Source organism: Corvus cornix, chromosome 26, assembly GCF_000738735.6.
Source record: "Corvus cornix cornix isolate S_Up_H32 chromosome 26, ASM73873v5, whole genome shotgun sequence".
Classification (NCBI taxonomy): Eukaryota; Metazoa; Chordata; class Aves; order Passeriformes; family Corvidae; genus Corvus; species Corvus cornix.
Genome location: NC_046354.1, coordinates 1053937 through 1067342, shown reverse-complemented (window position 1 = coordinate 1067342; position 13406 = coordinate 1053937). Strand labels below are relative to the sequence as shown.

At 57.2% G+C, this 13406-nt stretch overlaps 1 protein-coding gene across 4 annotated transcripts in view; it reads right to left on the bottom strand.

The window, feature by feature from the left end:
- The window catches only part of PLXNA2 (plexin A2), a 145326-nt gene extending 132315 nt beyond the window's left edge, over positions 1 to 13011 (bottom strand). For 2 of the 4 annotated variants that reach the window (XR_005603645.1, XM_039565104.1), the window contains exon 1: positions 12863 to 13004. The gene's annotated coding sequence lies outside the window, so the exon portion shown is untranslated. Of the gene's footprint in view, positions 1 to 6287; positions 6502 to 12862 lie in introns of those variants that run through there. The other 2 variants (XM_039565106.1, XM_039565105.1) reach the window with 2 other exon arrangements.
- Positions 13012 to 13406: the final 395 nt, after the last annotated feature.

Here is a 13406-nt window from a genome sequence, read left to right as displayed (position 1 = left end):
ACAGCGCATCTGATGCCACCCCTGGCATTGTCCCAGATTTGCTGGACAGGTCTGGACAAGCTGTGCTCCTCAGTCCCCACCCCCAGGGAGATCCAAAGCAGGACCACAGCTGTGGCTGCCACCCAGCTGTGCCTCACAGCTGCAGTCATTTAACCCAGCAACCCCACAGGGCTTCCCCGAAAATCCATAACCAACCTCGGACACCTCAGTGGCAGAAATGAGACACCTTCTCCTTTCCCTGTGCTGACACTTGACACCTGCTCTCTGAGAAACCACAGCTGGCAGCTACTGAGCTTCGAGTGCACTGCTGTGAAACAGCTCATAAATTACCTTGCTTGGAGAGGGGAGCTGGGCAAGGAGGACTTTATTCCCCAGGCAGTCCCTGAGGACAGGCTCGAGGCTGGTGACAGCCTGACGTGCTGGAGCGCGGAGCAGAACAGACCCTGACTCTCCCAGCTGCCTTGAAGTCCGACACCAAGGGGAAATTCAACACTTGTGAAGTTTCATAGCTCGTTTAGTCAAGTTTTGGGAGGGCTCAGGTTCAGCCAAACCTGTGTAAAGAGGTCACTGGCTTTGGATAACGTTAAAAGAATGAGAGTTGGACGGAGAGTTGTGAGTGTCTAACGCAGCCTCCTGCTGCAAGGCCCAGCTGTTACAACCATCATTCCAGCGGAGTTTCTCTAGACTGTCCTTAAGGACCCCCAGAAACAGAATCCACAACCCCTCCAGGCAATCTAGGTCAGTTTTATGTGCCTCAGAAAGTGCTTTTCCTGGTTTCCTACCTGAGTCCTGATGGACTGAGCTTTATCCACCTCTCTACCTGAGCATCGTTTGATTATTCACGGACTTTATTCCCAACAAAATGGAATTTAATGGCTGCTGACCTTAGGTGCAAGTAGATTAAACGATGAAATGATTTGCCCAAGGCTAAGCAAAAGGTCCCAGTGGCAAGGCAGGGAGTTTTATCTCCCAAGCCTCAGCCCAGCACTGTGTCCCCAGGTGACATCCAGCTGCAGTTTATTACAGGAGAATATTACAGAGCAGCACGAGGGAGGATCACAGAGCGGCCACCGAACTGCAGGAGAAAAATAAGCAGCAGCTTCTCCTGGCCTCACTCCAGCACACCACAGGCGAGTGAAGAACCCCAGCTTCAAATTAAATGGGTCCCCAGCCACTCCATTAAACAGAAATCCTGCACCAGAGCTCCTCTGGCTGTGCCAGCGCCGTGCAGCGAGCGCTGTTCGTTATCCCCGCTGCCCCCGGCAGCCAGAGGTGTTTACACAGTAGCCACAGCGCTGTTACCTAAGTAAACCAGGAAATGGTGCATTTGTTCAAATTAGGTTCTGAGATGCTGGATCCCAGCTGTGCAGCGCTGGGTCTCGCTCAGCCAGCAGTGCTGGAGCTGTGGGGAGCTCGGCACTGCCTGTGAGCACCTCCAGGCACGTTTGGGGGTTCCTGGCGGTGCTCCCTGCCGCTCCAGAGCGGGGTTATCTCCTGGGATTGGCAGCAATAAGCGCCAAGCCAAGCCTGCACACCCCCAGGCCACCCTGCTGTCCATCCCCATCCCTGGGAGGGCAGGGGAAGGGGTGGGAAGAGCAGGAAGATGCTCAGGGAGAGGTTCATTCCTGCTCCGTGCCCAACACCAGCTCCCTGCTCCCCTCCACATTCCAGCTGCCAGTCACAACCCCAGCATTCCCAGCACACACAGGGGAGCAACTGTCACCCAGCTGCCGCTGTGGGAGCACGAGGACTTGGGGAGGCAGAACACAGCTGCAAAAGCCCTTAAATGAACAGGAAAAGCCGAGCAGACAGGGTGATGCAGGACGGAGGCCACACAGCACTGAAGAACCCTTCAGGCCCATTAACCAGCCCCTGGCAGGCCTGGCCTGGTGGAAGGGTGGGCTGGGAGCTGCAACCACCACCAGCTCCAGCAGCCACCCCAAGGAAACGCCTTTACCCCCCAAGAGCCTCTTTGCCAGGGCTGGCTGCCCTTCCAAGGGCATCCCTCGGGTGCTTGATTCAGTTTTTGACAGCGTTTCAAGGTGCTTGAACCCTGGGAAGGGCGAAGCAACTTCATCCCTGCCCAGTCTGCTCCACCCACCTTGAGAAGTGACCATCACAGAGCTCAGACCCACGGGGATGGTCCCTGGCCGTGGGCAGGGTCCCACCATGGCCTGGGGATCAGTGTCTGGGGGCTCCCAGGGGTGGCAGGTGCCCCCAGCCTCATGTCCTGAGGTCCAGGCAAGGACCCCAAAGCCTGGAGCCATCTCACCTCTGTGCCACCAACAGCTGAACATCAGCTCCTCTCCCACAGCACTGGGACATCAATGTCTGCTTGAGAAAGTGGCTCCTTCACACTCGTGTGCTCCCTGCTCCTCTGCCCTGCTTTTCAATTTCAGAGCTCTGGCAGATCTCTGATTAATTCAAGCCTGTTTAATAACCCTTCTGTTTAGATGAAACGAGCTGTCTTGTTTTCTTTATTTTTAACACTAACTCTCGTCTCTTTGCTAAGGATCTCTGTCATTTAAAAAGTTCTCTCTCTCCAACCAAGCTGATAATAAGATGGAGAAAGCAGCTGCTTACGTCCACATCTGACATCAGCCAGAAGTTCCGAGGCTAAAGAGGGGCCGGACACTTTGATGGCTAAGATATCCCAAAAGCCTGAGCAAAATCAGGAGCTTTACAAGTTCCTGTGTAGCTCAGAGCAGGGCACAAACCCTGGGACTGTGGGGACAATGTGGGCGACAGGAGAGGAGGCTGGGGAGCACCCACACTCCTCACCCAGGAAGGGTCACAGTGTTTCTGCCTGTGGGGGTGGAAAATATTCCATAAAAGCCCCTGGAAGCTGCTGCTGCTGCTCAGGCTGTGTCCCACACTGTGCCCCCGGCGTGGCAATCAATTGGCCATGGGCTGCTCCCAGCTGCTCCCAGCCTGGCACGGCATCCACAGCCTGTCCCTGCTCCCGTGGCTCCCACCTTCCCTTGTCACCTGCTCTGCTGTGACATCCTCACGCCAGAGGGTCCTGAGGCGGCGTGGCCACTGCCCAGCCCGGCCTCGTCCCTCCCAGCCCCTGCCCCGTCCCACCCAGAGCCCACCAGGAGTAACAGCCACACCGGGAATTCCAACGGGAGCGAGCCGGAACCGCTCAGCTGTCTCCTGCCTCTCTGGATTTCAAAGCTGCACTTGTCTGGAGAGCAACTGAGTCATTTCCTTCCCAGATCCAGCCTGTCGGACGGGCTCCAGCCGTGCCCGGAAAACAATAAATCCTTCAAGGATGTGTGAGGCCATATTTCACAGGGCTGCAGCGAGCCTGCCTGCCCCGAGAGCCCCTCAGCACCCCTGGATTCAGCACTGCCCCAGCCGAGATGTCCCACCCTGGCCCAGTCCCATCCCAGCTGTCCCCAAATCCCCAGGGCGCTGCTTTGGATGGACCCGCACAGGGATCAAAACCACCCCATCAGCCCTGAGTGGACACATCACCAAGATGGGCTAAGAACCGACCACAGAACTTCCGGGATTCCATAAAATACACAGAGGATGCCACTGGGAGAGAAGCTATGGTTGAACTTGTGGCAGGACTCCTTTGGCAAACCCAAGGGTACATCACAAAAGGAGTTTCGTCCAAAAACACAACAGAACAACTTGTGAGAACCAGCTGGTTCCGTTTTACAAATCCCCCCTTCACAACCACAGACTGCTCCTCCAGATCCCAAAAACATTCCTACAAAGCTCCAGGACTCGGGGGGCAAAGCCAAAACTCAACAATTGGAGCTGTCTCTGGCCCCAAACCTGTGGGGCTTTCACCGAAACAACCCAGCCGAGATGCTTGGCCAAAAAGAACCTCCCAGAGCTGAGGAAAACCGGTGATCTTGGAAAATCCAGGAGCACTTCAGTGCTGCTTCCTTTGTCTGTTTGGAAGCCGGAAGCAAAGAGCAACTGAGTTCCATCAAGGATCACAAGACTTTTAACCAAATGATCTCACACGGATGAGAACAAACTAAATGACAAGGAAATTAATAGGATATCCCCTTCAGTAACACGATGGCTAAAGTAGATAATCTGCCCAAGTGTCATGTTTATAATGGGAATTTGCAGAGAATGAAGCAGGAATTTGCAGAGATGAAAAAAAGAGCCTAAATTCTGCTTCTTCTCATGTTAACATTTGCACAGTTTGTGACAAAAATAATGCTTTTATTAAAATCTTGGGAGGAGAAGGAAATTAAGCCAAAATTGTCTGGTTTTCAATAGATCTTTGCAGCTCAGAGGGTGGGAGAGCAGGTTCTGGTAGGGCAGGCGAGCTGCCCAGAGCCCTGTGCCAGCAGGACTCACCCCCAGGGAGACCACTCCTTTATTAAAAGTCAATTAAATCTCATTTCAGTGACACAGAGCTCATTGGCACCAGTCTGTGAGGCAGTGAATGGTTAAAACCCCAACACAGGTTGCTGAATTCACACTCAGAAGTGAAGAACCCCTTCTGCAAAGTCAGCGCAATCCCGCCCAACCTGTCCCTCCTGAGGCCAAACCTCCCAGTGACCCAGCACCCTGGGCTGGCCTTATTTTTATCTTTTATTTTTTTTTTAAACAAGTTACACAACACCCTTGGAAGTCCTTACAAGAGCCTCTGCTTTTGTTTCTCTCTGGGAATTTGTCCTGGCACCGCTGAGCCCAGCACAAGCCGCGGCCACCTCGACTCCAGGGAATTCATCTGGTGGAACCGATGGGACCGACTTGTCCCTGTCACACAGAACTTGTCCCTGTCACACGATTCCTGCCCTGAAAAGCAGAGTTACACAAGCCCTTGTGGCAGCACCTCATTATGGCCCGGGGGACAAGCACGGGGGCTGCTGCCTCTCTCTCCCCGTGAACTCGGCAAGTTTGGCCCGAGCTCCTCGGTTGCTATGAGATTTTTAAAGGCAGTCTGAACCTGTCACCACTGAGCAGGCTTTTAACACAATTCTCCTCCACGAGGCTCCTCAGCTGCCAGTGGAGCCAAACACTCCAGGACAGAGCTCGTCCTCGCAGCTGCTGGAATTAACTCCTTGAGAACTGCAGAGAAAACTTCACAGCCAGGACAGAAGGATCCTGCAGTGCCCCTTTTTCTGCCACAGCATCTCCCAGCCAAGCAAATTGCTGGGGATGTTTTTCCATCTGGCCCTCCCACCTCCAGTCACACAACGGATGATGCCTCTGATGCTAAATTGATTTGGAAATCCAGAGGGGCAGACGGCAAAGGTCAGGATTTTTGGACATTTAAGGCAAACACAAAAGCGTTTCTCATTCTAAGGTGGACTTTGAAAAGCTCTTACTGTCAATTTGCTTACTCTGGGTTTATCATAGGATTCCAGAATGGTTTGGGTTGGAAGGGACCTTAAAGCACATCCAGTTCCACCCCTGCCATGGGCAGGGACACCTCCCACTGTCCCAGGGTGCTCCAAGCCCCATCCAGCCTGGCCTTGGACACTGCCAGGGAAGGGACCTTTAAGGTCCTTTTCAACCCAAACCATCCCATGATTCTATGTTTTAACTCCAGTGCAGATTTCAAACCTGTGAAATGACAAATTTTAAGCATAAGAAAAATCAAGGCAGTTAGGAAACCTCCAGGCATGCTCCCTTTTCCTCCCCACCTCTTCACACTTCCATTAAAAATCAAAAGGAAATTCACAGGCTTTTCTCTTTTTTTTTTTGTTTAAATAACATTCCAGGCTGTGACATAAGCCAGCAAAGACAGGAAATACGATCATGAGGGCAGAGCTCCATCCTCTGCTCCTGTCACTGCGACTTTTTGGGGACTTGGCAAATGACTGAGTAGAGGAGACAGCCGGCGTGTTTTATGGAGTTGAACTGTAACATCCCTGTTCCGCAGCCAACTCCCCGTTCCTCTGCTCTGACACCAATAAATCTGCCCAGCCACGGGGAACAAAGCTCTTCACACGAGCTGGCCACACGTGAACCCCTCAGATTTGGCTACCTGGGCAAGTACCCAGCCCCTGGGCTCTGCTATGTGTAAATATTCCCCAAAAAGAGGGAAAACACCCATTTCAGTACCGTCACCTGGGGGTTTAACCCTGCTACCAACACACTGCCACTCACCACAGCTTTCCCAACTGCCAGTTCCCAGAACCTCAGCTCTCATTCCGAGGGGGAAATCGCCACTTTGGGCTCGAAAGAAAACCCTGCCAAGGCAAGCTCGGAGAGCCCAGAAATCGAGACACAAATCCAAACAACTCAAAGCCTAATTTTAAGCGTTGTCCAAGTATTAACCTCAAAGGCTCGGAGCACAAACTCACTTTTTGGAAGCTCATTCCCAGGTGAACAAACCAAAGCAGGGTGATTCAGGAGCACCTGGAAAAGACCTCCAGATTTCTGCCCTTCTCTTGCTGGACGCCCAGTGTCCTCCAGCAGGACCGGTGCACACACGAGGGATCAGCGCGGGCTCCCACCCGATGACAGAACCGCCACGGAGGAAGAACTGCACATGAATCTCCCTGGGAGGAACCTGTTCCCAGGCTGGCTGAGCCTGGAAATGACAGGAGGAACTTCTTCCACGCTGAGTCAGGGAGTGATGGCGGCTGCAGGGCTGCGGTGGCCGCGCTTCCTCCCCGGCGCGCGTCAGGAGCCGGCGGCAGAGCCAGCGCTGCCCCACAGCTTTCCTGTTTTCCCCGCTGCCTGCGGCTTCCCAGACACGGGACAGGGACACGGGGCTCCGGAGCCTGACACTGCAGGGGTTAAACTGCTGGTGTGGAAATGCTGTCAGAGGCAGACAGGAGCAGCAAGGAAAACGAGCTGTTTGCTTCAGCCTGTCCTGGGACACACCGGGAATGGCTCTTCAAGGACAGTCGCTCTCCCATCCACCGCCCCTTCAGTAGGAAAATGGGATAAGATTTGCCTGTGCATCCCAAGGGCTTCCCCCACACCCTGCAGCATTCCCACTGCTGATCCCCACGCACAAGTCAAAGCCAGGGCAGGTGGGAGCCGCTGGTCCAGCCCTTGGAGAGCCCTGCCAGCCCCTCCAGGCCACACAGAGGGTCAGCGGCTGGGCCCACGCTCAGCCCTCCCTACCTATGCCCCCTTCTCCGAACACTCTCCTGCTCACACGGATTATTCCTGGTGCGGGTTCCCACAGAGGCTCCTGCCAGAGCAGCACCTCCCCGTGCTCCCACCAGGACGTGGCTGGGCTGTGACACACGGATGGCGTTGGTGGCCGTCACACGCACAGGGAGAGCTCACGCCACCGCGGACCCAACACCCACTCACCGCGCTCGGAGCGGCAGCCAGGCCGGACCCTGCCCTTCCCGTCCAGCTCCAGCCGTGAGACACCAGGCTCGAGCTCCAGCCCTGAGGCCCCATGGAGCCCCCAGCCCCCGGCACAGCCCCGGGGAGGCGCAGAGGAGCCCTGGGGAGGCAGCGGCGGCAGCGGGAGGAGGAGAGGTGAGAGGTCAGGGCAATATTTACTCAGATGTCACCTTTCACTTTTATGAAGTGGGGAAACGGTGCCGGAGCAGGAAAAGGGCTGCGAGGGACGTTCCTGCCTGGGAGGCTGCTGTGACGCCAAGCACAGCACGGAGCCAGCTCTGGAGAGCCAGGGCCTGGCTGGGGCAGGACTCTCAGATCCCTTATGGGGCTGGGGATGGGCTCCCAGGCTCCAGCTGGGAATGGCTGGACAGGCAGGAGCTCTGAAGAGCCTCTCCTGGGCTTCAGCAGGGCTCTCCCAGGCTCCCTCTCCCTGTGCCTTCGGAGATCATCGGGACTTTTTCATAACGTGACTCCGATACCTTTTATCTCCTGCTGTGAATGCAATTTTAGCCCAGGCAAAGCTGGATTAAATTTTCCTAGTAGGATACATTTATCTCGCTTCTCACTCCCCCATCCCCACCTCCCAGGTCGATTTCAGCCAAACAGAAGCTGCGATTACAGGGACAAACATGAGATGGGCTCTCTCTGATAAGGAGGGGAGGGCTCCTCTTTGCCAGCGCCCCATCCCTGGCAGCTCCCCCCACGCAGCATCCCGGTACCCAGCCCCTCCGAGCCGCATGGACGAAGCAGAATTCCCACTCCAGCGCGGCGGGGAACACGCAGCACACCAGGTCCACCACTGACACGTGTTGCACTCGTGGGCTTGGGAAACTTGTGCTTCCTTGGGAAAGTGCTGCTGGAGCAGCCTCGCCCCACCCGAGAGCTCCGCTGGGGCGCAGCGGGCAGAGGAGCCACCTTTCCACGGCCAAGGAGTGGGGACACAGCCACAGCCAGCCTGGATCACCCGGGAATGTCAAAAAAGCACCAAAAACCTCCTGTCCCCCCTCCGGTGCTGCGGTCAGCAAAGCCCCAGGTCAGATTTCCGGCCCCTGTACCCCGTGCCCCCATCGCCACCAGCCAGAGGCCGCAGCTCAGCGCGGCTTTGCTCCTGGCTGGGTTTGTGTTCGGTTTTTAGTTGGATCCAGAGGATCCCCTCTAGTGGGATGAGGAGGAATTTCAAGCCCACATCCCACCCCCAATCTCCCCCAGCTCTCTCTGTGCTGGCCGTGGGGCCCAGGGTGGGTGCTGGGCTGCCACGGGGAGCAGGCTCAGGAGTTACTCAGCTCATTTTGCCTTTTTTCCCATTGGAGGTAAATCCAAAGCCAGGCTGCAACGTGGATGCCAGGGAGGCAGCGCAGGCGGGGAGAGCGGAGAGAAGAGAAACACTGCAAACATGAGGATAAATCCCCTTCACAGCAGCAAAAAGAGATGATTTCCATCCGCCAAACACCTTTGGCCATAAGGGGCCACCTGGCCCGCGTGTGTCACCGGGCACTCCCCGCAGGACAGGGGTTGGAGGTGGCAGGGCCACCCTGTGCCACAGCAGCACGTGGGGACCGGGCGAGGCTCCCCCAGCCCGTGTCCCTGCCGGCGCCACCCCGCAGTAAATCCATTTATTTCCACTGCAGAGAGCGGCTCTGAGCACGGGCCCCGGGCGGCCGCCGCTGCCGCCCAAGGACAGCGCGCTCAATTCTGCTTTTGTTGCCGCTTCGCTTTTCATCCCCGGCTCCCCGCTCGGGCGCACAAAGAGCTCGTGGCCTCCTCGGACCGAACGCCGGCGAGTCTCGCTGTGCCCTCGCCCTGCCCGGGGAGGAAGGTGGCACCCAGCGAGCGCGGCCGAGGAGGTCCCCAGGGATGCTCCGGCTGACACCGACACTTCAGCTCCTTCAGATCCAGCCCCCGGCAGGAGCTGGGAGCACCTTTTCCGCCGTGGCTCCCCCTGCCCTCCCCTTTGCTGTTGTGGCGGTGGCCTCCCAGCCAAGCTGGTTAAGAGATTAACACTCTAAAAACCACATTTACTCTAATTAGCCATGAAATCTTTGTAACTAAGTGAAAAAATGTTTCCCTTGAGGGATTTTTGTCCATTCATCACTGTTTGAATTGCCAGGGAGGGGGGTGGGGAACAGAAAAGAGGGGGGACGAGAGAAGAAACCCTCAGATCTAATGAATTAATAGCAGAATGCCCTGGGGGAGCAGCGGCTCCTCCACAACACGGGCACCTCAAAGGGGGCTTTTCACAGCTCGCCGAGGGGACGCTGCTGAATTATTTCGAGTTAACAGACTGTAACAGCTCTGCTCCCGTTTGAGCCGGGCAGCTTGGCCAGCGCTCCGCTCCTCCCTTCCCTTCCCCTCCCTTCCACGGGGACGGACAGACGGACGCTGTGCCCGGCCAGCTGGGTGCCCCTGCCCTGCAGACAGCCGAGGGGGGGGGACAGGGCACTGCTGGCAGCACCACCAGTGCCCCCAGTTCCTGTTGTACCGGGAAAAACATTTCGGAGTTAGGTGGGAGGGGAGGCAGAGAATCTTGCCACAACTTAGGCCCATAAATATTTCATATTGCTGGAAGAAGAACGATTATATTCCTGCCAGCACTTTTCTTGTGTATTTTAAATGTGTCACCGCCTTCTACTTTCTCCCCCGTTTGTGTTTCTTGTAACAGGCCCATGAAATAAAGATTAGCTGAATAATCAAGAGTGTTTAGAAATGTGAAGGGGCCTGTCTCAAGAGCACTGCGTGCTCAGGTTCATCTTTTTTCAGGTTCCCCCCCCTTTTTAAGGATGCCAAAGGCAGATGGGGGAGCGCGGTTTGCACAGGGTGGAAGTGAGGGGAGCGGAGCCCGAGCGCGGGGATGGGCAGAGCGGAGAGCACGCGCTGCCCCGTCAAAAATGACAGGCTGAGCGCCGTGAGGAACAGGGGGGCACTCTCCCCCATTACATATTTATTGTTCAGGCTGCAGAGGGGCCAATTAAAACAGCTTGATCACTGCTGTGTTCGAGCAGCCACGGATGTGCTCGGAGAGGCAGGATGAGAGAGGCAGGTGCGCACGTTCCTGTTGGGATGCGGCGCAGTCCCTTCTCCGAGAGCCACAAACCTGCCCCAGTGAACAAAGGTACCCCTGCTCCTGCAGGAGATCACCCCTCGGTGAAAAAAGGTGCCTCTGCTCCCCCAGGAGATCACCCCTCGGTGAACAAAGGTGCCTCTGCTCCCCCAGGAGATCACCCCTCGGTGAACAAAGGTGCCTCTGCTCCCCCAGGAGATCACCCCTCGGTGAACAAGGTGCCCCTGCTCCCCCAGGAGATCACCCCTCGGTGAACAAAGGTGTCCCTGCTCCCCCAGCAGAGCATCACGTTGGCACCCAGCAGCCAGCCCAGCTTCCCACCTTCAGCTTCTCACCACTCACGCAATTTCTAAATATCGGCTTTGCTTTCTCTCCCAGTTCAGCTCCTCATCTCAGCTGCCCACGGCATGAGACAGTCTGCACCTACATCTGCCCTAGCTTTTGGGCAACCTTTCCCAGGCATGCTCGAGATTCCCACATTTAGCTGCAACAGGAGTTCCCGAAGTAAGTTCTGGAAAGCCTCGTGGCGGTACCTAAATGGGAGATGTCGGGAAGAGCCTGCAAACCACACATTTCCCCGAGACTCCACGGGGTCTGCCCAGCAAACTGCTCCAAATGTCATTTCCATTTAGCTGCTTTGTGAGCCAATTTGTCACGTCCTAATGCAATTTGCTGAGGAGAGTTAAAGAGCACAGGGCAGGAGCAGTCACCCCTTCCTTCTCCGGGCTCCCGCAGCCAGCCTGCGTCTGCAGCTTCCCTCTTGCATCCAGCTGGAGTTCCCTTCTGCCGGGAAGCAGGGGAAGCTCAGGGTTAATGCAAAGAACAGGGCAGAGCACGAGAAGAGCATGGGAAAAGCTGCTTCCATCATATTGGTGGATTATGTGCAGATCTTACGCAGCATCTGTTACCTGCTTGCACCGCACCAACTTGTTCTGAGCCGGGGGGAAACTCCACAATTAATTACATCAAACAACACCATAACGACAATAAGGAGTAAATTGGGTTACTTTATCTTCTTGCAACAAGCGCTGGGGATGTGGTTAGAAGAGTTGGGGGGGATGACTGCCTTGCCAGATAAGCCATTTCTCAACTGGCACTGTTGGGTCACGTCCCTCACTGCTCGTACCAAGCCTCGCAAATCAAAGCTGCTTTATCTGGTCCCCTGCACCACCCTAAAATACCACATTTGAGCTTTGAGGGTCCTCGAAGTGACAACAAATGGCAAAAGGACAGCAATAAAGACCAAAAAAGCCCCATTGAGTTCTAAAGGATCTAACACCCCTGTGTTAAAGGTAAAAAGCCAAACATCTGTTCCGAGGATGGCACAGATTCTTGCGAGGCATCTGTCCCTCAGCTGTAAGTAGGTCATCTCATTTCACTTTAGACACCGTTATCAATGAAGCCATCCAGAGCAGGAGGGACAGGACCTTGTCCCCAGCTCAGCTGAGGTCTATCAAGCACACTGAAGCCACCAGCGAAGCATCAAGTGCTCAGCAAAGAGCAGGAGCAGCCTTTGAGCGGTGGTTTCACATCATGGCACTCCGAGAACTTCACGTTCCCTCACCTCCCAGCCTCAGCTGCTGCTCACAGGCGCACAGGGGATTTTTTTCCCTCTGCCACTTTACTATTCACCTCGCTTAAAATTAACCTATTGACTTTCTGATACCCCTTAGAACACAGATTAATTGAACATCACTCACTTCACCTCCAGGAACGTGCGAGTATTGGCCATAGCGTGAATGGAGACAAAGCCGGGAATGCCTGACCGTGCCAGGTTAAACGGAGGTCACAACCGGCGAGGACAGCTCACACAGAGCAGCCTCGGCTGTCACCGACACCCATCCGACAGCTCCGGGGCTGCGGAAACCGGGACCATTACCCAGGAGTTGGGATTTGCCTCAAGGGAGCACAAGTGCATTCGGCATCTCTCCCTTCATCACCTTCCAAAAAGGCTCTTGCGGGTATTTAGGAAAGTTTTGGTGGGGATTTTATGTCTTTTCCCCTAAGATTCAAGGGTGATTTCCAAAAAGCGCCTCCTTGCTAGCAGGAACTTTTCATGGAGATGAGTTTATCCCGCTGCATCGGCTCCAGACCGTGACTGAGCGGTACCGAGCGGCCGCAGAATTAACGAGGAAACAGCGATGTCTAATGGGAACGCGGAGCGGCTCAGGGAGGGAGCAGGAGCTGGATTCCCTGGAACCGGGCAGTCGCAGGGGTTCTTCCATCACTTCCCCAGGCTCCCCCGGCACCCCCGCGCAGCTCCGCGGGCACGGCTGGGACCGGCGCGGCGGCGGGGCCGGGGCCGCCGAGCACCACCCCGCGCTCTGCAGCCCCCGGTGCCACCCGCAGCCCCCGGTGCCACCCGGCTCGGGCAGCTGCGGGCGGCACGGCGACCACGATCCCGAGCCTCCTCCCCGCATCCTCCGGCGGCAGCTGCCCAGCGGAGCCCCCACCCCGGGGACCCCCCGCGCCCGGGCGGGCAGCAGCCCCTCGCCATCCGCCGCCACTCACCAGCCCTCGCCGCTCCGGTGCCGCCCGCCTCCCGGCTCAGGGCGGGGGGATGCAGGCGGCCCCCGGCACCATGGAAATCCGGGGCCGGGCGGCCGCCGCTGCCCGCAGCCCCTCCGCCTCCCCCGGCGCGGCGCGGCTCGGCTCGGCTCAGCCCCGCCGGCCTCTCATCGCCTCCGCAGCCGCTGCCCGAGTGCGGCGAGCGCGGCTCGGCTGCGCTGCGCCCGCCCCGGCATCCGCCCGCCGCCAGCCCGGGCGCGCTCCCCGCTCCGCGCCAGCCCCGCGCCCGGGCGCGCTCCCCGCGCCGCTCCGCGCCCGCCCCCGCGCCGCCCCCGCTCCCCGCGTTAACCCTTCCCCAGCCTCGGCGCCGGCAGCGGGGCTCGGCACCCCCTCCCCACCTCACCTGCGCCCCCCTGTCCCCGCAGAGCGCAGCGGAACCGGTGCCGGGGGAGCGGCTCCGCGCTGGAACAAAGCCCCAGAGCGGCCCGGGGCAGCCTCACCGCGCGGGGCTGCGCGGCCCGGCCCCGGCACAGCTGTCCCCATAAAG